At 46.5% G+C, this 21,802-nt stretch overlaps 1 long non-coding RNA gene across 3 annotated transcripts in view; it reads right to left on the bottom strand.

Annotated features, from left to right (window-relative positions):
• Window positions 1–21,802, bottom strand: part of LOC143366221 (uncharacterized) — a 153,613-nt gene that overhangs the window by 106,955 nt on the left and 24,856 nt on the right. The window contains exon 1 of one of the 3 annotated variants that reach the window (XR_013084691.1): window positions 8,945–9,349. The exons of the other annotated variants lie outside the window; for them this stretch is intronic. This is a non-coding gene — a long non-coding RNA (uncharacterized LOC143366221). Of the gene's footprint in view, window positions 1–8,944; window positions 9,350–21,802 lie in introns of those variants that run through there. 3 annotated transcript variants of the gene reach the window in all.

Raw genomic sequence — 21,802 nt, 5'->3', positions numbered from 1 at the left:
AGCGTATGATGTAACCAGTTCTAAAACAATTTCGCCGCCTACGTGGCCCTCTAAATATTGAATTTGCACCGATACGGTAACAGAAAGTGAAACATCGTCGTAAATCCTTGGTACAGTGGTTCGACTTCTCCATCAAAAGCGCTAGCGTCGGACCGAAATCTCTAAATCATCCGAACAAATCGATAAAAGCGACAGGTAATGATATATAGGCGACACGAGGGAAACAAGTTTCTCATTTCAAGCGCACTGGCTAAAACTCTCTACACATTGGGTACCTGCGATCGGGTTCAACATTTCAAGCGCGCTGACAAACGCGTGTCCATTCCCGGTAGCCAGGGAGAAGGAAAACGGTGGTCCTATAAACCGTATCTCTTATCTCTGCTACTACAGCTTTAGAACATTATCCGCCTGGAATCAACGAGTACCGTAACCCGAAGGATTTGTAATAAGCGAGGTATTATGAATATGTATAAATGATGTTTGCACGTGAGCGATATCTTAACTGCTTCGAATTCCAAACGTTTTTACCACTCCGCTGCTTTATGTGCCCCAGCCTGCATTAATTCAACTAATATTCCACGATGTTTTCACACAACTAATCCTTTACAAATTGCGCGTTACATATCTCCAGAGGAAATTAAAACGAGGCTTACGCGCGGCTTACCTCGCGTATCGCATAAACAAACAAATGATTTCATTATCAATCTGTGCCGTGATAAATTCGAATCTTACAAGGGGAAGACCCCATGTGGGTAAAATTTTAGTGGGTAAAAACCCCACACTACCCTGGTGCCCGCGGGAGATTCCCTTCTGGAGGCTACGGGGTGCCTTTTGAAGATGTCTCCATATTAAAGAAAACTTTATAAATTTTTTTTATAAATTATTTTTTTGTAAATTTTTTTTTTATAAATTTTTGTTTTATAATTTTTTTTATAAATTTTTTTATAAATTTTTGTTTTATAAATTTTTTTTTTATAAATTTTTGTTTTATAATTTTTTTTTATAAATTTTTGTTTTAACTTGAGGAAATCTTCAAAAGGCACCCCGACTCCTTCAGAGGGGAATTCCCCGGGGGCGCCAGGGTAGTGTGGGATTTTTACCCATTAAAACCCCACGGCCACTATGAAATTTTTAATAATTTCCATGTAAATATTTCTATTATTAAAGCCCATTGGCTGAAACGCTCGGATACCTATTTACTTATTTTCAACATAGATCCATCGTGCCAAGGCTCATCAAAATCGGTGTCTACCACATGGTGTCCTCCCCTTGTAAGCCAAGCAATCGACGGATTAATACTTCCCCGCGATCTTCGATATCACTCCCCGACAATGATACGGATAACTTAACCAGTCATCGATTAAACGCGGCAGACGATCGAACGTATTAACGATAATACAAATCACAAACGATTTGCGATCACGATTGTATCTGGTCACGCACTCGCGTCTCGACCCGATGCCTTAGTAATTTCGACGACGCGCAGGCCAGACGCTTCCTCGAGTAACTTCAACGCCGGATACGAAGTATAACTTCGATCGCCGTCTCGTGAGACGAGCGCGTTCATCGTGGCTCCAGTACTGGACCAACCATGTTTCCACGTGTACTGGGAAGTAAAAGTAGAGGAACCGCAGTATACTTTGGAATACCAGTTTGTTTCAGACGAATGCAAAATTACGGCAGAGAATGGGAACAAATAAAACTGCATAATATCATAGGGAAACTAATAAACTTTCATATTTCACAGTCTCGGTAATAATAAAAAAAAAACAAAAAGTAACTAAAACTTTGGCGTAAATGAAAAATGACAGGAAGTATTGATTTCGTTAAGGTGCAGGTAATTTGGAATACCGGTATTCCAATTTACCTTCACTTTCTAAACTTAAAGAAAACACGTAGATAATAAAATTAGTTTACTTTATGGCGTAATCAGGCTAAGAAATCAGAATGAAGGAAATTTTTTATGTAAATATAAATTGTAAATCTTAAAATTTACTTGCAGTAATCACAGATATAATTTCCTCTGCCATACCCAGCGCATTCACGCGGCGGTAGCCATTACGTGTGAAACAAAAGCATCGCTAAGCTTTGGAATACCTATTCCAAATTACCTTCACCTTCGGTATTCCGAATTAGCAACATGGCATTGAAACCTAAAACTTCATGTGACACTTTGTATTCACGAAATTATCGCAAAACTGGCACGGAACCATAGAAGGACCATGCAAATGAGTAGATTAAGTGTTGAACTCTAAAGTTTTGACATATTTTCATGATTTGAACGATTGAATACGCGCTGAAAAAGTTTTGCAGTTTCACGTTTCCTTCCTCTGCAGATTAGGTCGAAAATGTAAAAATGACGGTTCATCCAGAAATGTCATTAGTGAACAGGTCATTAGCCCCTATAATCTACGGTGTTACAAATTAAATAGCGTTAGTAGTTTATTAGATACTTCGGTATTCCAAATTACAAACAGTATACCAAATATGCTGCGCTTCCTCTACCAGATGTTTTACTCGGGTTCTCATGAACGCGTGGAACGGTCCGCCTCGCATCCCCCGACGGGCCCGTCAGATTTCAGGGATGCTGCTCCTGAAATTGCCAGTAACACCGTTCCACGGCAGAGAGAAGTTATGGGGCGAGCGGATAAAAAAGAGGCGCAGCTGGTTTCCTCCTCCAGTTGGCGGAGTAAACGGTGCTTCCTGTAGCACCCCCTCCCGCGCCTCGCCGAACAACTCTCTCACCTGGGATTTATTTTTCAGCGAAGTGAAATTAAGTTTTATATCCAGAGGCTGTAACGAGGCTGCCAACCTGGTGGGCGCCGCGAAAACAGCCACGAAACTACCGCGCGATCGTGACTCGCGCCACTCAAACCGGCGCGGCACGACCGTTTCGCCGCGTCCCCCAGCTTCCTCGCGCCGCGCAGCGTAGCCGGGGATAACGGCGCGTAATTCACCTGGATGCTGTATGGGCGAGCGATAAAAACCCATTCGGCAACTTTGCTCCGCGGGATTAATTGACGAGCAGATTTCTGGCCGGCGATAATCTGCGCTCCCAGGCGTTTTATCTTCGATGCTACTCGAGATACAGGCGTAATTAAGTTATCGGCGGTTATCTTCGCGTTTTCACGTGTTACCTAACCGCGAGTGCCTTGAAATCGGCAACTTTGGATAATAGCGGTGCGTTATCGGTATTGCTTATCACAGACGTTGCCACGCAGGGTGGATGCACCATTTGTGGCCAATTTAAGGTATTGTACCAGTTTTGGCCACTTCTTAAGGAATATAATATTCTTCCGTGTAAGCAATAAATGTAACCTTATATTTCTGACGGTATACCGAAGAAAATATTTATGATCTGAAATTCTCCACGTAATAATGATCTGCAAACCATTTAAAAATGAGATAATTAAGCACATGGTCAAAAACAGTGCAATGGCCAGAAACGGTGCATCTACCCTAAATCAGCAAATGTTATTATCTCGATTAATTTTGAGGTACAAGAGGAATTAATGTATTATAACTGAGATCCAGAAGAATCCGTCTCTGCCTCTTATCGAGTGTGGTAGAGTTCATTGAGGGCCTCGAGGGGAATCTGTAATTCGCAGGTTCGCGCGGGCGAAAGGCTAGTTAAGGAGGAGAGTGATTTCTAAGAGATTATAAGCTTGTCCGGGGAACTATAGGCATTTATTGCGAGCGCGTTAAAGGTCCGTGGCCATCGCGTGGGCGGCCACCGATAGAGTCTACATGCTTCTCGGCATGTGCGAGCCAGACTTGGTGGTTGCTCGACTTTTTCGATTAGCCCCTTTCCCTTTCTCTCTGCGCCTGTCTCTCTCGTTTTTACCTTCGTCCTCGTCGTTTTTTCTCGCCGCTCGCGGGGGACGATGCTCGGCCCCGCGTGGGAGGAACGTACGAGGGGGCCCGCTCCGGAGAGTCGAATTTTAATAGCCTGCACACCTTCGAAACCGTTCTCGAGGTCGATCACGGGCTCGCTTTCGTTCGGCTGAGACTTTTAATCTCGGTCCACCGCTAAGATGAAGCCCATCGTTCCCATACAGTTTGAAGAAGGCCAGGGGAAGGCAAGCAGAAGAACAGAACTTGAGACACACACGGTGTCGCGAACTGTTTTAGATCGCAAAGGACAGATTAGGTTCATTTCCAATTGGGGGAGCGGTTACAGAGACTCGTGTGCCGTGCAAAAATTATTAAAATTAATAGGACATACCACAGTAAAAGGAGGAATACCATCCCTACGCGGACATCCCTCTGCGCCGCATTAATTCCGCACTATTTTATTAATAAGAATCACTGAATGCCCATCGTTTCGATGCTCGATACTTTCAGTACCTACTCTTCCAGTTTTGGATCCTCGCGGGAAGCTCGCAAAAAACAGGTGAAAGTATTGCTCCCCGAAGCAGTTTTAACGGAGGTATAGTTCCGCGCGTCTGGTAGCGAAACGCTCGCGAACGGAATCGATTAATGTCGAGAGAGTTCAAGGCACTCGAAAAATTATGCACGCCCGTCCTCCTACACCTCCCGAACGGCGAAGTGGAGCATCGACTGCGACCAGCGTGTATGAATATGCAACATGTCGTCCATAGAGACAACGTCGAGGACCGTATAAAGGCGCGCTTACACGTGTGGTCCGGTGACGAATGCGTGCAGGTACATCGGTAAGCACACGTGTAAACCGTGCGTGCCGAGGGTGGGGCACGTGGGTGACTTTCCGTTCCACCCACACGTCACGTTCGCCGCTCGCTCTTTCGACGGTCGGCCCCGTGAATAGCAATAAATATCAGCCAACTCTGCGTGCAAACGATGCCTTAACCGTCCAGACGTCGGTCGAAAAATTGAAGCTTCTTAATTAGGTGGGATCGTTGCGTCGCCTACCGAGTTTCACGGAACCAACGAATATTCCAGGAATATTGATACTTTCAACAGGTTCTCAGTGGAGCCTCGGAATTCGGTCGATCAGGTCGCAATGCGGTGGAAACAAAAGAAGTTACATATGCTCGATAGTCTATCGCGTGAGGGATTACTCAGGACACACTGATATTATCAAAGTGGCATGTAAATTCTGCTGATAAAGTTATATGCACATAGAAATACCAATCTCAAGATCTCTACGCCAGACGTGTATGAATCTCAGTGGAAGTTTTGCTTGAGATAAACATCGCCATAAAACGTGTTAAATGCTGATTTTATCTGGGTGACATTATCATATTTTTCCAGCCGCGAGTATACATTTGGTACGTGTGTAATGATAATAATTAGCGGTCTCATTACAGAGATTGCTGGTTCCGGGGGAGTGCATTGAACAAACCGATACAAAGAATCAAAGGTCCCTGGAATATTTATTAAGCTTTTAAAGGAGCCTTGCAACTTCGGTCCCCCCGTTTCTTACGTCAGATGAATATTAAAAAACTGTCTTCGTAACGAAATAACCCTACGCCACAAGAACTCGCAGGGACTAGAGCACTCGAAGTAGAGCAGGGAATAAAGGCGTACAATGCGAGTCTAATGTGGAGTACAGCCGAACAAAAAGGTTGCCGATCGAGCGGTCTTCAATGCGAAGACAACGAAGATCGAAAGTTACGGGAGAAAGGAGAAGTTCGGCCGAAGGAAGAGGAAGAGAGGTATACGGCACCAGCTGACAATGGTGGCCGCAGGAATAAAGAGGATACGGAGGGTATATCTGCTCGAGCAACGACAATGCCCGTGCTCTTTTATGCGTCCTGCGTTGGCGATCCTCTTGTTCGCATAAACTGCGTCGGGCCAGATAGGCCCCGATGGCCGAACCCTCGATTAAAACTATCGATCGATACCATGCGCCGCACACGTTCTCTCCCTTACCCTTCCGTTGCTTGTCCCGTCCTGTTTCCCGGTGCTTCGTAGGTAAGCTACAACGATCGTTAGACAAAACACGCCGAACCTCGTTAGGCGTGCACGAGAGTGCAAAACCGGCGTGCTCCCTCCGAGGACGACACGTATCGTCAAACCGAACCGCGACATCGCGTTAATTATTATTAATGAAAGCACGAGTGGTGCGTGTGAATGGAAAACAGCGAGAGGAACGAGAGGAGGGAGGCTCGGGCGACCGAGAGTGAAATCGCCGCATTAAAACTCGCCTCGCGTTCGTAATTAAATTACCGGGGTCTTTGTCAGTGGGATGAGTCAGCTCAACTCCCGCGAACCACGCGTTCGTGATTCAACGGCACTCGCCGCGTTATGTCACGCGAGGGAGCGCCCGGATTTATACGCCGAATCGTCGTCCGCGTCGCCGTCGTCTGTCGGTGCTTTTATCGAGGCGCGTTCAGGTTTTCAGGGTTGTTGAATCGCTTTTAGTTATCTAAATTGCATCGGAATCGATGTCGATGCCCACGGTTCCCACTGCGCCGTCATAAACCAACACCTGTTGATAGCGGACGCGTGTGCGGGGTGGTCTCGGCCGAACGACTCGCGCGAGTCAAAAAAATTTCGCGGCCCGGACACTCTGGCACCGATCGCCACTTATCCCGCGGAGATCGTGAAATTTTTTAACCCATGCGAGTGTTGGAATCGAATGCTGTTTTAATTGAAAACGACAACTCGAAGGTTCGACGAAAGCAGTCATACTGACTTCGCGTAGGGGAGACCTGTACAAAAACTTATACCAGGGCAAAACCGCATACCATAGTTATTTCTAAAAATAAATTTAAAAAATCCCACTGGCGTTTGGCAATTTAGTTTCGAGATATTAAAGTGTTTGTCGGCAGAGAATTGTCACGAAATACGTAAGCTCCAGCGAATTATCAAATCTATTTGGTTTTTAAGCGTTTTGATCTTATTTTTGACTGATTTCAAAAGTGTACTGTAATGTTTCGGTAATTAGTAGGTAAGTTATATGAGGATATGTTTTGACAGTATCTAGTTACATTACATTTCGAAGATCGTTGTCGATTGTTCACGTTTTCATATTTAGCTGTAATCAAAAGCGTAGGTGCTTAAGTCTTGGGGCACAATCGTGCGGGGTAAAATTATATTCCGCTTGAAATATCAAGCGACAAGAAGAAGAAACCACCTGCTCTGAATATAGAACTAAAAAATATAGAGCTAAAAAATGAAAACCAATGAAAGGTAGATAAAATAACGCTGAAAATATTTTGTGTGTATCCAGGATAAGTTATCTAAGGCAAGCAACCTGAATTACATCTACAGTTGTTGAGATAGGAAGAAATGTTTGAGACGAAAGTTGTTTGGTTTCGAGAGGCTCATTGCATTGTGGATAGAACTTAGTACTACTGTTGTTACATTAGATCAAGCAAAATCATATAGTACATACGGTTTTGTCCAGCCAATTTTGATAGGGCAAAATCGGAAAAAGAGTAGCAGGTTTTGACTGTTCCATCATATTTTTGTTATTTTATGTTGGTTATAAAAACATTTATAATATTTAGATACAGTCTTAATTACGCAACTTGTTTCATAATTTAAAAAGTTATGGACCTAGAATCTTAACTATACGGTTTTGTACAGGTTTCCTCTACATATGAGAGTGATTATTTTGGGGATGTTTAGAATTTCTACTTGACCTCGTTATTAACTTCTTTCGTACCCAATTGAGGAGGAACGCCACTGTGACGGTCGGAAAAGTAAGCCATTTTTAAGAATTTTTCCAGGAATAATTTACAATTTTCTGTTGAGATGTGTATTCAAATCTCGTGGTCAAGCCACACACATAGAGACGAGGCGCCACTGTCGGCACTGTACTAAGTATTATACATATAAAATACTTCTTCCGGTTTCTTACTTACTTCTTCTTGTATTACATTTTGCTTGTACAATCACGTTTTCTGTAAATGCGTCTTGCATATATATTGAATAAACAATCATAGTAATTATACCTCATACTAGACTGGGTAGTTGTGTGGTTTAATCTGGTATTCCAGAGTCGCCTATTTCTAACATTTTCATATAACATTTTTATTACCTATCTTTAGTACAATGTCTTGAGAGACTATAGAATATAAATGAATATAAAAACATGCATAAATTTGTATATATTAATTAATCCTCTAGACCCCGCACGCGCGCTGGTCAAATGTGTAACTATGGAACAGCAGGCCCGAAATCAAATTTAATTTTTTTTTTATAAACTATATGAGTGTAGATATTTATTTCTTTATAATCTCTTAAGACATTGTACTAAAAGTAGGTAATACAAACTTTCTATGAAAATTGTAAATCATTCCTGAAAAAATTTGTACAGACGGCTTACTTTTCCGGCCGTCACAGCGGTGTTTCCCCTGAACAGCATAGGACTACATCGACTAGAACTGCTGAATATATTAAAATGCCAGAAACAATTCACCGAACCTTTCGCAACCTAATAATCGATTGCACGGGCGCACCGCGGATCCCGCGTTATTGAACCTCCAGTTCAGCGGGAATAATTTATCACACCCACGCGTGTCAGATATCTCTCCTCAATTATCAATCCGTAACGCTGCGCGTCGAAAAAGAGAACCGAGCGACGCGGGCTTGATAAACGAGCCGTTTGAAATATCGTTCGTAAACGATGTTAAGCGATCAGCGATAATTAGCTCGAGCGTTAATGGCTCTAATTAAATCCAGAAGCTTCGCGTTACAGGCTGCATCAAGTTCGCCTCGCGGTCGAATCGTGCGTCACGCGCTGTCGTTTTGATCGTTACGGTTACTTCCGCGTAACTGGCTGTCGCGAGCGTTTCGCGAAAAGCCAGTGAAGAAAAATAGGGTTTCTCGCAGTCGCGGGTTTCGAGGCTCTCGAGTGCTCGACGACGCTGTCCCTCGGCTTCCCCCGAACCGGTCGAGTACGGCCATTCGAGTTTTACTGCGTCCACCCGAGGCAGAAGGTACCGGCCAGCTCGGTTCGGTCCACCGTGGAATATGTCATCGTCTGATTAACGCTTCTGCTCTAATCACTCACACGTGCGTTTCCTCGTCCTCCTCTGGACGGGCCAGTCGGGGCCGGTTCCGGGGCTGAAGGCGGGTCCACAGGCACCAGCGGGGTCCGTTGGGCCCGCGAGTCCGCCGCGCGACACTTGTCGCGGCCGCGATAAACTGACACTGAATAATGAACTGTGAATAATTACGCGAGGCGAAAGGCGCTCCACCAGGTTGCCCGATCGACTTCGACAGTTGGTTCGGTGCTCCACGATGCTCCGTCGCGATCGCGCGGGCCACGTCGCTTGTGGGTGAGCCTTCAAAGTCGAGGCCACCGAGCGGCCTTTCAAGGCAACGAAGAAACTCAAGACTCGCGGCGAGGAAATGAATACCGACCCGCGAAAACGAACATCTGGCTGAGATCTACGACTTACGATTAGATAGGGACTTTGTGCCTCGACGAGCGGATAGATCTATCGGTGAGGATTGGAAGGATGGTTCCTGAGAGTCGATAGTTTACTGGAATCTGATATCAGAGACGGAAGTCGGGGGAATTAAATTGCCACGTGGAAGTAGAAACGACTAACCAAGAGGACGGTTCTCAAGCGACTCCGTTTTGTTTGAGAGAAGGATTGGTGTAAAGCAAGAACGCCGATGATTTATTCGTGAATCAACACACGCGCCTAGGAGAGAGGCAGGTCGAAACGCGGCGAGAGACAAAGACGAAGCGAGTCGGCTCTACCGGCTCATTAATTTTCTCTATTAATGACTGCAATCAGCGGCGCGAGTGTGCCCGGTGAGCGCTTAATTCCGTTCTCGATTACGGATGAAACCCTGGGATGCGGTGTTGACGCTTGACGACCATCGAAAGCAGGCAATCATCGAACCACCTAAGATCTCTATATCAATCCCTGGTAATATCCTCGATAGGCAACGTCGGGGAGATTGATGCTACCCAATGAATCCCAAAAACTGTGTCGCGTCAAAATAGCACGGGGGAAGAACGGAGGATTTGAAGCGCGGAACGAATGGGCCTCGTTCTTTCCTCTTTTTCGTCGTTTTCATACGTTTGTATGGAATCTGCTGGATGTAAGAACGATGTTTGCTATGCCCACCCTTAATAGAACAGCGTTGTTCAGAGGTGGGACCATCTCGTGGTATTTTTAGCACTGGGCGAACGGGAGGATAATCTTAGCCCCAAGGGGTGGTAGAACGGTGGTAGCACCCTGTGCTCGTGATTCTCTCTTTCGCAGGAGACACGTTCTTCCTTCCTTCCCGTCCTCAGCTGTCCGCATTTCCCACAGTTCTCCTCGAAGGGGTGACCGTTGTTTTGGATAAGGATAAATATCGCCTCCTCTCGACCCTGAAAACTGCACCCCCCTGCCCCCCTCCGCGGCGGCATTGTCGGTTTCCACGACGCGCAATTTATCGAGGACGAGTCGTAAAAGTCTACGATTGTGTTTGCGTCCGGTTCCCGAAACGACCGGTGCAACTTCAAGGGTGGATGGAGGAAGCGCACCCTTCTTCTCAGCGGAAAGTTCGCCCCCTTGATTAAATGCCAACTCTGCGCGCCGGCGTACGTGCTGGACGAAGCTTATGGCGCAATGTAGCATAATCGTTTTAAGCGCACTACTTGGCTATGAATTGATCTAATCAGCGGTGCTACTTCAGAATCCATGAATGCAGCAAGTGAAAACTTAGTGAAAATCACAAGTGGTCGTGACAAAGAAATTCATGTACCTATTTGAATGGTGGCAATTCACTTCGTAGTTGGTATTGTTTCAAAATACAATCCGGGGTGGAAATATTCGACTTAACGCGTCGAAATATTTCATGAAATTTAAGGGGTCATTCCGGTTGGGCGGGTTGAAAAAATCGATTTTTTTAAATATTTTTCGAAAGTATATATCCCCAAGAATGTACTGTTAAATTTTCATGGATAAATTCCGGTTATTTTAGCTTCTACAGAAGCATTTTGTAGGGAGCGCAGAGGCTCGGCCTCTACAGATGAAAACTTTGAACGTGTTTTTCCCAAAACGTCATTTATTCACATCGTGAAGATAAAATCTCAAAATCTATCGAACCAATTGCTTTATAAATTTTATTACTTATTTTGCACACCTATGACTCTCGCAGGGACTACAACCAAGTATTTTCATTGAGTTTAACCTACGTTTAAAATCGAAAATAGCAAAAGAAAAAAGCTGAAAAACATTGTTCTTGCAATTTCACTGGCCATTTTGCTAATTTTTAAGATAAATCACTAATTACAGTCCGAACGATAGCGACAGTCGTTCTGATCAAGAATCTGTTTGGATTTTTGGTTTCAGATAAGTATAACAGCTGAAATCGTCTTCATGAGCGAGGCATGAATTTTTAAACATATCATCAAGATATGTTTTGGTCACCGCAAAACATGTTTCAAAAAACAGCTTCCGGAAAATCAGTTGTAATTGTCCAATAAATAATTACGTTTATACCAAAACATAATATAATAACCTGTTAAAGTGTCCTTCAACTGAATACAAAAGCCATTGCATAAAAATATGCATGTACTTTCTGAAATAAATTCCCAAAGATTCGATTCTTTTTCTCCCCGCTGACGGTAGGCAACCCCTTAAAGAACATTTTCAGTAGCACAGGAGGAAGGAATATCAGAGAACCAAGCACCTCGAGAACTCGCCCCACATCTGTTCAGAAATCCTCTTACCCTCGCATCTGTCCCTGTGACGTAATCTGACGTACACTAGGTAACGGGTCCCTTTACGCTGACGTCACAGGGATAGGTACCACAGCAGGAATACAGGAAGGACACCTACCCTAGCAACCCCGAAAATCTACGACGCGACCACGCGAGTACGAACTACAAGACCTCAGCAGGCGCCCGCAACTCCGAAACGTACGATCCTTCGTGAAACCGATTACGAGCGATCTCGTGTTCTTATTCCCTCCCGTAAGGTAGCGGTCAGAATTTCTCCCGCTTCTAAATCGCGATAGTAAACGGTCATTCGGGGGCTGTCCGCGCGTCGCGACGGTTGCAAGAAAGCCAGCAAGTGTTTGCACGTTCGTGCATTCGTACGAAGGGGAATGTCGTTCGGCGAAGCGACAGCGCGTCGAAGAAATCGTCCAGGGAGAAGTGGAATCGAACGATTACCGAACGTGACTACCCGCGACGCCTCCGTGAGCCTCCGTAACTTACGTTAGAAACGAGGCCTGTCGGCAATAAGGATAACACCGGCATTCGGTTTTTCTAGTCGACGAGAGAATTGAGGCGTTCGCCGCGTTCCATAACCGTCACTGTCATCTCGCTCCTCTCCAATTAACTGCGCAGACGCGCGGTTCGCGCCGCGCCGTTCAAAGGACGGCGCGTAAAAATAGCGAGCGCGGTAATTGAGGCGTTCGCTGCATTCTCAGCGGGACCTGACCTCGTCGAAGACACTTGCCTGCCTTCGAAGGTCCCCCGTGCCTCGGCCGGGAACGCTTGAATAATGGAGGAACCGGAAAGTGAATATTGATGGCCGATGCGCGGCTATCTCGAGGAAAGGACAAACTCGGCCGATGTAGGAGAGCGGAATCGATGGGGAAGATAAGGGGCTTCCGCTTCGTCGCACGAAAGGCCGCGACGGAGATGAAGGAGGAGGGAGAAAAATCCGCGCGGTGGGCGTTTACGAGGGATCATTTATATTTTTCCGCGCCGGCGCGATATAAACCGGGAGCTCGTTAATGCGCGTGCAAGCCGGAACATAATGCGCCATCAGCCACGCTAATAGGTGTTTCGTACCGACGACAACTTCGTGAAATAGGTCCTGTTCGGCTCGCGTGTACGCGCGACACGCTCGGGCTCGTGTGCAACAGCCTCGACTGCCCACGCGTTCGGGATGATTCACGGCGACGCCTCTTCGACGAGCCCAAGCGCGGCAAAAATTCGGTATTTCTTCGTCCCTTTCCTCCCTCGCCTCCGTGGGCTCGTTTTCGTAAATGGGAAACAGAAGCGTCGCGGAGACGTGCTCTCTCTCTCTGTCTCTCTGCTCCTCGGATAATTAGGATAAGAATCGGGCGTGATACACGGGACGTTAAGGAGCTTTACGCCGATCGCCGGCAGTTGGAGCGGCAGAAAATCCTGATGATACCCGACGAGCGAACCAGTCGTGAGATATTACGCGCGCCCCGAGATTTTCGCGTTCGAGCGGACTATCTGGCGTTCACAAATCTCAATTAACGGGGCGAATAAAAGTGCTATGAACGTTAATCACGGACAGGTCCGATAAGCAGCAGCGCTCGCTCTAGATCGTAGAGAGGTTTCACGGCCGCCTAAACGATTCTTTCTCTTCGTAACGAGGCCCCAGCCTTCCCTTCCAATTAACTTATCTCGGCAATTGAACGGAGCCTTGACACCGCGCTATCTTAATCCGCCCCGATCGTTTCGCGCTATTCAGCGATCGGTATATTCGAGGGACGATATCCGGCGACAACGACGCGGCCGGGAGATTCTCCGAGAGGCAAGGCCCCTCCCCGCGGGGCCCGTCTATTCGCGCGGCGGACGCGTGTAACTCTCGTTGTAACGAGCAGCGTTACCACGTCGTAACGTCGGAGTAATGGGACCTCTTACTAGAACAATGGCGTCGGCGACACGCCGCGTACCGCTGGTTAGACACCTTCGGCCGTGGGCAAACAGACTTCTTTTCCACCGCGTCCTTTCGTAAGGAGTAAGGAGACACCGGTGCGTGGCAGACGCACCATTGTGTCCCGCGCGTTGTCGGACGCCCACGCGTCCGCATCCTCGAGGTTGCGCTCCGCGAAGCGCCTGTTCTGCTTGTTAATTTTAATCTGATGCTCATATCGCGTCTGAACGCAAACGAACCTTTTCCTGCGTCACTTTCGCGCGACGATGCTCGCTCCTTTCTATGCAGAATTCGCGTTATCGCTGTAAGGATGCGAGTGTAGCTAGCCGGAGCTTCCGGTTGGAAGTGCGTAAAGTGTTTACATACCGATTCTAAGACTATATAAATTTCGCTGTCACATCTGATAATGCGAGAGTTTTTATGAAAATGTACACGATTGTTACCGGTGGTTATGAATGCGCACAAGTGGTATATATACGCAAGGTGCAGAGAAAATATATCGTTACGTGTCTGAAAAATTATGAGATAGGCTGAAAGGTTCGTGAGAGCCGCGAGAGAAGCCTTAATCGACCTTTGCATTTTATGACTGATACCGACGTATAAATTACGACGCAGCTCCGTGTGAAATTTAAACGAAAATGCACAGTGATCATTTTGTATATTTTATCAAACGCTCGTTCGATTTTTACATCCTCGGAAATCACTTTCATCGATCATCGCTGCCGGAGGGGTCGGAGTGGAGGGGTCCCTCCAGGTGTTTCTAAGAATCGTTTACCGTAACGACAGACGCGTGACGTCTGTGATTCAGCCAAGACAGATTCCCCAGCAGCCCCCCGTATCGCAAGGTGGGGTAATGACGTACCCTGCGCGACGAGGGTGTGCCAGGAAAAAAGCCAGGCACCTCCGGTGTGCTGGTCCGTGGCATGCACCGCTAAGGTTGCTTGCTTGCATTCCCACACGTGCTCGCCCCTCTGCAGAATGCGCTGGGGGTAGCGGCATACCCCACGTGGGAGTGCATGCTTGAAAAATTCCTTCACAATACTCGTTCCCCCACGGGCTGGTTCCAAAGAAATATCATTGTCGTCCGCGTAACGCGTTCAGTTATGCATTGTTTGAGCGCGAAAACGTGAATTCCCATAAGAGTCCTCGAGTAGGGGAGACCGGAGCTAAAAGTTCTGATTTCGATAAAACATAAAAAATGACTGGAAAATAATGTAGTTATTCTCTTCACTATTGACTAATTTCTTGCTAAATTTATTAGATTTTCTGATTTTAAGCTTGTATTTAATATATTGTAATAGGTTTTTCATAGAAAGTAATTTATTTGTGGCTGATCGAAGCGGAACTTCTTACCCCTATTTGGGGCAAGTTGTTATCGCATTGGGGTAAGTTGTTACTAAGATATAAGAGTTGCCTTTTAATGAAATAAAACAGAATTTTAGTGATAATGTTTATTTATGAAGGTTCCGACCAACAGAAATGTATTATCTTTAAAAGAAAACCAAAACGATATAATAACCATAAACATTATCTTTGGTATAATAACTATAATCTACTAATCAGTCTTACATTCAACTGTACGTAGGTACCTACTTATTGAGATTCGTACTTGTAGCCTACTGTGGCCTCTTGTCCACATTGTATTATTTTAATAAATCTCGATAGAATAATGTGGCAGATATTGGATTCTCTACCGACAGTTTTTATTTATCTTTACGCATAACTTCCATTGAAGTCGTGTCCCTTTCCGCCTTTCATTCATATGTAATTTACGGCAAATGTCCCAATTTCTGCACATTTAGTATTTTTCTTATTATTATATGCGTTACGTTTGTACTATAGTTGCAACAAAATAATTCTAAATTTTTTAAACATTTACGCGAGTGTTGCACGAGCTTCGGGCGATACATACATCGCTATTTTTCATGAGCAGAAATAAGGACGTTTAGAGCATTACATATTTAATTACAAATTACTAATAGTTAAACATCTTGAAATATATTTCTTAAATAGTTTTCAAATTGGTTGATTTATTATTAAAGAATTAATCAATTACTCTGCAAATTTTGATCACAACCAATTGTTGTACACCTTCTTTATGACGAGTTACCTCTTAAATCAGCAGAAATTGGGACATTCACCTTATACATTTGCGGTGGGGCAAGTTGTTACGGTAACAACGTGCTCCAAGTCACGGTAACAACTAGCCCCTACCGACACATGTAGCAATTTCAAAGCCTATTCTGCTTATACATATATTCAAACAATAAACGCTATTACACCATGTTCTTAAATGTCATTTGATCCATAAGAACGAATAAATCTATAATATCGACGTTAAATAATTGAAATAGATAAAAAAATAATGATAGAAATTTTTTTACTTATCTGATACGCGACTAATAGGTCCTTGCTTACAACCACACGATTCGCTGTCGCGGACTTTAAAGTGGGCGACAGAGTGGCGTGATCAACTCACACGGAAAAAATAATTTAAAGTACAACGCTCTTTTTATTTTGAAGATAGAGCCGTCGGAACAACTTACCCCCGGAACTTTTAGCCCCGGTCTCCTCTATCCTAGGACCACGGACGCATCCTTCAATTTCCCTCGCCAGCGCCTAAACCTAGTTCGATTCTATTGCAGTGAAAACAGACGACCCGATATTTGCATGCTACTGTTGTCTTCAACGATATAGTCGCCGTGCCGAGCTCGGCTGTTAGCCCTGGAATCTACCGGCGATCTCGTAGCGATCTCTCAAAGCATCCCACGAGGCTCCAACTCCACCGGCTGCCCGGCCCAAGTTTTGGCGGGAAGCTGCACCATCGTGCACCCTCCTGTACCCTCGACTAATGGATCCTACACGACGGATCCCTCGTATTGTTCGCGCAAGGACGATGACGCGCCGCAAGTGTGTAACAAGGAACGGTGACGTAAATGGGTCTCCACCGGCTTTTTGGCGGGAAGGAATAAGGTGTCCCGCTTCAGTGGCACGCCTGCGCAGCTTGCGCGATTCCCACACGAGGAGGCTGCATGCCTCGAGATCCCCCCTCGTCGTTCGTCGTTAATAACTCCCTCCGCGACAATGGAGGGATCCGCTTCTCGTGTTCTTCAGGAGGGGGATGCTGACTGGAAGGAGATTGCCAGTTACCACCTGGAGGCACCAGTGCGCTTCAACGTGGGAGCTCCGCACCTATGCCACCCCAAACAAAAACCGGGCAGCCTATCGCGCGCCGCAGATTCCCTTTTACCCGTGGAATTTATGTTAAATGTCAGGTTGCGGAAGCTCGAGTCGATCTAGCTGCCCGTAGGCCAGCACCTCGGGGACAAGAGTCTTTACCAGTGACGGACGTATGGAGAGTGAAAATGCCCGAGAGTGTCGCATCTCGAGGCCAGATCCGTTTTATTTCGTGCACCTTCCAACGGCAAGCCGAGGTCACGGGGCTCTGACTCATCCTTCGGCGATCCTTATCGAATCCTGTCGACTCTCCCGTTGCACAGAGAAAGGTATCCGAGACAGGTAACCCTCGGGTGCCCGGAGATAAGTCACTGCATGTCTAAGCGCCGGGCGATTATCATCCTCGTCGATCGTGCTTGATTATCTGCAATTCAAAATGCCACGAATACGACGGGAACGACGCCGTGTCCGGCACATGCGCCTTTATGCGGGAGTTCCGATGCCACCGGCGCGCAAACTTTTTTCTTGCCAATCAGCCGCAGTTACAACATCGGAATCAGCTCGTGTCGGACCTCGAAGGGTAACGGATTTCGTTTAGAAACGACGCGTCCGCTCCGCTCCTGTTTCGAGAACGGCTCCTTCTGTGGGACACCTTCCAGCCGTACACGATTGTTGCCCGCTACGTCGAACGACGAGGAGAGACCGAAACAAGCCTAGTTATTAATAGAATCCATTCTCGAGTCGAGACCATACAGTCTCCAAGGAATCTTTTATAAGTGGGAACAATTAACGAGTCCGTAGCCCGTCAGAGTACAATCGTATTGTTCCCGGGAACAGCGACAGTATTGGAACTTAATTAAAATAGGCGACTGCGAGAGCAGCGCGTTTGTGCGCGAACCCTCGGGGGGCGGCTCGTGGGAACGCGGGAGACGCGCAGGGCGGAGGGATTTTCGAAAAAGGATATCGCGAAACTCTTTTTCTCCTCCCTCCCTCGGCGGAGCAGGACACGTCAGCAACAGTACTGAATGCCTCAGGGTCGCAGGAACCCTTTCCTCGGGGGACCGCGGTGAACCCCTCCGACGAGATGTGGACGTCTCTAATTTGCATTCGCAGAGCACAATTCCTCGGCCTCCTTTCTCGCACGTGTTCTCTCGTCCTCCTCCTCCTTTGGCCGAGTAAACGACGAGTAAACGTGACGTGACGTCACGCTCCTCGCCAGAGAAACCACCCCGGGGCAACAGCTGCTCGCGATTTCTCACGCGACCAAAAGCCACCGCGAGACAATTGAACTTGATTCCGGTCCGCCCGGGGTGGCTCCTTCAAAGCGTACGTGAGAGGAGAAGGAGGAGAGGGAGAGGGTCCACCCATATGGGCACGCACCTTCCTTCCTTCCTTCCTCCGTTCCTTCGGCGCGGCAACCGGTCCCTCTTGCTTCCGGAAAAATCGATAGACAGGTGGAGCAGATGTAATCAGAACGCGCCACCCCTCGCGGAGGGAGACCGTCGGAATGCCTCTTCTAGATGGAAGACTTTATTGTCGCGGAATTATACCGGACCAGCGATGCTCTCCGACGGATCGGTCATCTGTTCGTCGCGGGACTTTCGCTGAGAAACATCAGAGGGGTAGGAAACGTTCCTACGGTTTCAAATTTGCCACGAAACATCGCGCGGTATATTAAATGGAGATTGCCCTCCTTGAAAATCGTGCGTTACCTTTCCATATAGCATTTCGGAGGTTGGTAACTTAAATGCAAGTTCCCGTAGAGTTCCAAATACTTATCTATTACACGTCCACTTCGTAAATGTATCGCGGCGATCGGCGTATTATTCTGCGAGGCAGGCCTGACTCGGGACCAGGGCTTGAATAGGTTTCGAAAATAACTGTTTCAAACTGTTGTATAAAGGTTCTGATTGAAAGAGTTATGAAGAACCTTTATTCGGAATAACCGTTATAAAGAACCTAAATATCAGACTATATAAGTATAAGTTACGGTTCCTATATAGCTGTATAACTTTTATTTTTTAGGTTCTATAAGTTTTATTTTTTAGGTTCTATAACTTTTATGTTTTAGGTTCTATATAAGTTACAAAGCGGTTATACAGAAACGATTGTACAGAATTTTACAGTAAACGAAATCACAACATATTACAACTCTAGATTACTGTGCGTAACCAAATTGTTTAAAAATTATTATAAATAAGTAAGCAAATATATATTATGCACACATTTGTACATATGTATATGTATACACTCGGCGGTATGCAAGGATCACTAGTATTCTTATTTATAATAATTTTTAAACAATTTGGTTACACAGAGTAATCTATAGTTGTAATATGTTGTGATTTCATTTACTGTAAAATTCTGTACAATCGTTACAAGAATCGGTTCTATAACCGCTTTGTAACTTATATAGAACCTAAGAAATAAAAGTTATAGAGCTATATAGGAACCGTAACTTATACTTATATAGTCTGATATTTAGGTTCTTTATAACAGTTATTCCGAATAAAGGTTCTTCCTAACTCTTTCAAGAACCGAAATCTTTATAATAACGGTTTCAAGCCCTGCTCAGGACTGTCAGAAGCGTCGCGGAATATTCTGTGGCGAGCGTTGGTTCTCGTAGGCGACGCGTACAAAAGCCTCGTTCCTCTTCGATCCAGGATCTGGATCCTGATCAAGCCGGCCTCACGGCGGCCCGGGCTTTTATCGATACCGAACTATCTCCAGACGATTCGGCGGTTCGGTCTCATATTCAGAGCAGAGGTCCTTGCATCCCGATCCCGCTGCTCGGCTCGGCTAGATATCCTGAGGTAATATGCATTCGCCCGGCCAACCGAATGAATTATGCAGAATCCATGGAGACTCGATCCGCAGTCTCTCTTTTATGCATCGATCTCCCCTCCTTGTCTCGTTTTTCTTTCTTTCTGCCCTCTGCGCGTCGCGCGCTCTGCTGACCTAGAACCTAGCGTCTAGGAGTCCACTCCACGGAGTTACGGATACATCCTTCGATTCTCGCGAGATATTCTTCTGCCACCTTGCCGTTGACAACTAAAATCTACCGCGACAGAAGTGAGATCTGCGACGACGCTTGTCGCGGAGTGAAACCTTGTCGTTGGTGGGCGAGGAAAACGAAAGAAAATTCTCGGTCTAGCTGGATGAAAGTTAGAGTAGGAAATACTTAACGACGTCGACGTAATACATGACTGGATTATCGCATTAGCGTCATGTTAGACGTTTTAGCAAACAAGCCGTGCGCGTTGAAGCAGACGATAAAAATCGAGCGCAGGATCTGGCGGAAAGCGCGCGCCGATACGTCAAGGTAATCGCCAGAAAGCAATTAATTTTCCTCGCCGCCTGGCGACAAGCCGGGCGACGCTCTTTTTTCTGCCACCGCGGCACGCACGTTGCTAAGCGAATCTAGGTCCCATCCGACGGGCAGAAACTGCACTCGGATAGGCCTCGCGAATCGAAATTCATTTATTCGGCCGCGTCGATCGGCGCAGTCCGATTTCCGCAAACGATGCTAATGCCGGGGCAGCGGAGCATAGCAATTCGTCCGTTTGCAATTGCCTCCCACTCCAACTTTCTATCAAACCTGAGATCCCCGTTAAAAAAAAAAAAAAAGAGAAAAGAGAAGAACGCGCGCTCGCCTCTCTAGTGATTTCGATTTTATTTGCGTCGTTGTATATCTTTGACCTCTCCTGTCGTGCATCAACGCGGGGAAACGGATCGTTACTTTTTTTTTTTACGCGTTACACGCTCCGCGTTGCTCAAGGTACGCGTGAAACCGTACTACCCGGCTGATTTACCGTTGGAAAACAAAGGGTCAATTCGCTCGCGTTACACCTGTACCAAGAATTCCTCCGCGCTCATGCGTATGCATAGAGTTTCCCCGGATTATACTGCCGGCGATAAATTAATACGAGCGAGTGCCACTTAACGCGTTTCTGATTCTCTTTACCCCCGCGACTCCTCCCCGTTGCCGAGCGCAGCGCGCGCGGCTTTTCCGCAACTGTGTCGTCGAAATCCCTGTTACAACGTCGGCGGAGCGTAATATGTACGCGACACGGTCGAGTACCGGCCGGTGATCGATCTATCGATCTTGCGGAGCGCGCTATACCGCAATAGCCATGCATATTAAAGCAGCTCTCTATGGCTGTGTCGGATTAGCGCGACGCGAAAAACGGTTAATTGCCGTTGCGCCGACAACGCGCGAAGGGCAATAATTATTGCAGGTGTCGGCGGCAACTATGTTGCTCCTACCGATAATCATTTATCGGGGGAACGGTACCTCGGATTCCCTCGTCCCTGTCCAATAAATCGCCTCGATGCTATCTATCGGCCGTGATACTTGCCGCCGCCACGTTTCCGCAACACCGGCGGACGGTTCCAGCGCCAAAAATCGCGACTTTCGACGCGGAGACGCTCAAGGCTGTACGAGTGATTTGCATCTCCGCGCGGTATATACATCAGCGCGTTATCGTCTCATGAATTTTTAGAGAGTTTTAAAAGATCCCGGGTCCTTGACTTCGTATACCCACGAGCGAAGCGGCGCCGCGTTAGATAACGCATCGAGGCGGATGGGAAAATTAAAAACGCCATCGTGTGCGGCGAGTCCGGCTGTTCGCTGGTGGTGCCGGCCGCAATCCGCTCGCTTCTATCCCAGACAAATAGTCAGACGGTCAAGGACCTACTTTGACTGGTAGATGAGAAACAGACGTCTAGCGAATTTGCCGCGAGCTGGCAGGTATACCTACTATGCGCGAGCCTTCGAAACATCTGGCGCGCACGGTCGCGGGGATCATCGATCATGATCTCTCCGCGAGGATAGCCGATATATCGACAGTCATCGTGTAACAGCCGTATTCCCTGTTGATTATCGGCTTGTAGAGAATTAAGGTAAATGTCCCCATTAGCGGCTACATCCACTTTATCGACCGATTACTTTTATCTTTCCATTAAGAGAGACGAATGAATAAATGTATGGAGCAAAACGTTTGGGAGTTGAAATTTAGAATCTCTCGCTCACTAATAAATTCACGATATGATGGGTAATTAAATTCATTGCTCGGCGATTAATTTAGAAAGGCTGTTTCGAG

This window comes from Andrena cerasifolii, chromosome 1 (assembly GCF_050908995.1).
Source record: "Andrena cerasifolii isolate SP2316 chromosome 1, iyAndCera1_principal, whole genome shotgun sequence".
Classification (NCBI taxonomy): Eukaryota; Metazoa; Arthropoda; class Insecta; order Hymenoptera; family Andrenidae; genus Andrena; species Andrena cerasifolii.
The sequence above is the reverse complement of the archived record's forward strand: the minus strand, read 5'-3'. Positions and strand labels throughout refer to the sequence as shown.